This window comes from Vicugna pacos, unplaced genomic scaffold (genome assembly GCF_048564905.1).
Source record: "Vicugna pacos unplaced genomic scaffold, VicPac4 scaffold_192, whole genome shotgun sequence".
Taxonomy (NCBI): domain Eukaryota; kingdom Metazoa; phylum Chordata; class Mammalia; order Artiodactyla; family Camelidae; genus Vicugna; species Vicugna pacos.
Window position 1 is genome coordinate 2,964,072 of NW_027328871.1, and position 4,293 is coordinate 2,968,364.

Sequence of the window (4,293 nt, forward strand, 5' to 3'; positions counted from 1 at the left end):
ACACCTGTTTTGACATTGTGTTGATATCTCATTTGCAGGCTTTAAGAAGTTTAACAGAATTCATTTACATGTTTTGGGAGTTATACGAAAATGAAGTTATTTTTTGAAACACACTAAATCGACCTAGAAGCCAGACTTGTCAATTTTGGTAACATTTTGTCAGCTCTACGGAAAACCTAGACAGATAGAATGCAAACTAGCAGTCCAAACTGTTAAAGGGGTCATGTCAGCTCTTTACGGTTGAAGCCTCCGAAACCAACAGGAACCATGAAATAACTATTGGAAACATGAAATAACCCCCAACCTTGGAAACACTTGTGCATGTGGTGCCCTTTACTCCCAATGACACCTACTGGCCAATGTTGGCATTTCAAGGGGTCACATCCCTCTCTAGGAAAACACAAGAGGAAAGAAACCAAATATATACATTTAGGTTTGAATCCAAAAGCACCTAGAGGCATTATAGCTAGGAGAACCCTGCTGCAGTTATGCTAGTCTATTGAGAACCAGGTGTTCTTCTATCAGTGATGAGAACGCTTAATCATCCGATCATGTTGGGTAAAGCCATTTAACGCAACCAAGTCTGCACCCCCATGATATAGTGCCCCCGGGGGCTTGACTCAAGTGAAAGACGATCCACATAAGCTGTGTCTTTAATGTCATTGGCGACTTTTACAGTACAGTTCACTTTCTGACTTGTACTATTTACCTATACTGTCTTGAAAAACTGAGGCCTAGTACAGAGTCAAGTTCAGTCAAAGATTCCCCTCACTTACCACACTCCCTTCACCCCAGGGAAGACATAAACACCACATTTGCTGAATCTAGCGGAAGGCCATCGTTTCTAGGTGTGAGCTAAGTATTCAATTCCTATCTATTTCAGCCGAGACTATTTGACCTTTAAGGAGTTCACTGTTGTTCACAGAGTGTGAAGCTGGAGGAACTCTGATTCTAGGAGGGGCTTGCTCTTCTCGTACTGGCTTCTTTGCAGCTCAGGTACTGATCCTTCCAAATGGATGCCTGAGTGGAGGGGAGGCAAGGGCAAGTGCTTGCTAGCTAGGCCCAAACCTGGGAAAAGGCTTGCCTGGGCTTGGTGAATTTTGGTCTGAATGGCTTGGGAAGGCCCCTTGGGACGTGTGGATTCTCACGACCTCTTCCAAGAACAGGAGCGTTTTGATCATCTCTGCCATCTCTTCTCTTGCAGACGTCAGGGACCTTGGACCCGTTCTTGGAGAAGAGAATTGAGGAACTTCCTCAAGTCCATGTTGGCATTCCGTATGTTTCTGCCAGTATCAGCGAGGTTCAATATGTCTCATGAATGTCTTTTGAGCCTGGTATCCTCTACAGCTGTGTCCACGCCAGTATTCTCCATTGTAGCAGAACATCTCTCATCCATGTGTTCGCATCTCTCCTCAATCCGTGCAGCCAGCTTTTCGGCCAGCTTTTCTTCGTGTCTCCCATAAAGTCGACTTCACCAGGGCTGGGCAATTCTGAAAGTACCTCGGAGCCTCACCAGTAAGCTGATGACAGGCAGATCTTCCACTGTCTGCCCTTTCAGGTTCTGGAAACTGACCTGTGAACTCAGGTCTTTGGGCAGCAGCAGTATCTCAAACTAACACAGCTTCCCGGACCAAACACCTAAGCCAAGCTCCACAGAGGGCGGCAACCCCTCCATCACACTGATCCACCCACAGAACTCTGCCCGGTTACCTAGGATCCAACAGCCACAACAAGCCTCGCGGTACATACCAACATTCCACCTGGAATCCAACCGGTAACTGCCATCCCCAATGGCTGCTGCATCTTATCAGTGTTGGGGGAGGGGCTGCATCCGACGAGAGGTTCCTAAGGTAAATGTGATTCTACCCACTAGCGTCCCATGGGCCTTTCTTCTTCCCTCTTTCCTTTTGTTCAGATCTGTATGCACAGAACCACTGGAGGGAAGTGGGTCCCTTTTCAGTTGATGGTTTCACACGTCTTTAAACTTTCTAACAGTTCACAGTACACAGAGACCCACTAAAGGAGACTTATGTTCCTATAATATCCGTACACCCGGAATACATATGCGTCGCCTGATTACTGCTGAAACACCTGCACTCTCAGGACATGGATCCATCTGTCTCATGGGGGCTGAAATTCCAAGAAATGAAACCAACCCCAATGTGCACTTTACTGTCTGCCTCTTTTGCCCTTAGTACACTTTGGCAGAGCTACTTGCCTTTGTTATAGGCTTCTTTCATTTCTTTCCTACGTAGCGTAGAATATGGCATTCTTCATCCTGTTAGAAGACATACAATTTTACATCACGGACTAGGAATCCATTTGATTCCAAATCGGCATTTGGGTTAGGTCACGATATGCTCTTATGAATCAATATTTACGAATATGAATGCACGCCTCTGATTTCCGAATACAAGTGCGCTGAGTACATGCAAGCCGCGATACTAATTCGATGGGTGCTGAATGATCCTTGACACCACCTTGGGTATTTTCTTTTGAATAATCATGGTTCCCTTGGTAAATTTCAGCCATCCGTACCCTTTTGGTGCTTGTTGGTTGGTTTGATTCTTTGTTGGTCTGCTTCTCGCTAGTTTTGCAAACACGTCAGGCTATGCATCTTTCCTTTCGCTTCAAACAGAGAGTCAAATAAGCTGATTCACTTAAGAGAGTGCTTCCAATCACCTATGATTTCCTGCTTCCCTCTCCCATCTTTAGGGTTTTGATGACCACCTTGCCTTCTTCTTGTTTCTACTTTGCCACTCATGCTCTTCTTGCATTTCCAATGATGGTTTCTTCTTTCCATTTCATCTTGCTGCTTTTCTATTCAGGGTAGATTTCTCAACCATACTTGTAGGATAAGTTTTGAACTGCTGAATTCTTTTAAGATTTGCTGTTCTGTGGGATTCTCTAGTTCTGCCGTTATTAGAAATGGTGGTCATGTGGCATAGTCTACCCTAAGTGGCAGCATTTGGCCATTCAGGTTATGGTCTGTGTCCTGGCACTCCTCCCTGTCCTGCAATATTGCTGCCGAGTTATCAGCTGAAACCCCTCTGGAGGTTCCCTTGTGACTATGTTGTTTCCTCCAGGTGCATTTTAAATCACTGGGATATTCGTGAACTTTGTTGATTTGAATCATACAGCTGCTGGTAGGTCTATTGGGGTTCCACCTCCTTTGGATGCTGTGTAATTCCTGAATTCACATAGATGATTCTTGCTTGGCTTTCAGCAAGTTTCAGTCTGATTTTTCTACAGATAAATTTTCAGACATTTTTTGTTTCTTTATCTCTTGCTTTTCCATCTGGGACTCTTATGAATTCTAGTCTTTCATGCCCTGTCTTAACCCAGGATTCAACAGCAATGTTTTCATTGGTTTGCACTTGCTTTCCTATGTCCGCTTCTGACCGAGGGATTTCTGTTCCCCTGTCTTCACAGTCATTCACGCGTCCCTCTGCATTATCTAGTCTGCTAAGGACTGAATTTTAGCCCTGATATTATCACATCCACTGAGTTTTCTGATATTTTTTGGCTCGTCTTTAGACTTTCTCTTCCCCTTTTCTGGTATTCTGCCTTGTGTGATTCTGAGACCCTGTTGTTCTTCAGTGTTTTCCTGACCTCCATTTTCAACACTTGGTCTGGATAGCGTTTTGCAGTCTAGTTGTTTGAAAGCTTATCTTTGGGCTTTCAATACCTTTGGAACTGAAAATGGTACTTCCTGTTTCTTCTACTTTACTTCTTCAACTCTACTGGTCAGGTAATATCAGGTATCTAGTGTAGACTTCTAGGGCTTTGTTAAGTGAAAATTTTAGACTCTTGGCTCTACGCAATTCCATGGGATTTCTGTGAGGACAATTTCTCCTAGACATTGATGCCATATTCTGTTCCTGTGTGTGTTGTCTGGTATATCTCCAATTGCTGGTGTTGCATTTGTTGTGATGAACAACCCATACTATTTCGATTAGCATAACTTCATTTTGATTACGCTTATCTCACAGTTCTGAAAGTGCGCAGGACACTTCCTCTTGTGGAAATGAGGCTTCTAAAGGTTCTCAGCTCCGCATTCTGCTCTATGTCATTTTGGAGTGTTTCCAAAACAGCAAACTGAGAGTGCGCTTGTGCTTTGTACTGCCACGGGAATGTCCCAATGAAAGCAGTTCTTCCCAGAGCTTCTCTGTCTACTGAAACACCAGTGGAAGCACATCCATGGATGTCACACATCAGGGCCTGCTGGAATGATCCCGCAGACCTACCTTGGTGTCCTCGGTGCCGTACCGTGCCGGTGCCATCCAAAACGTA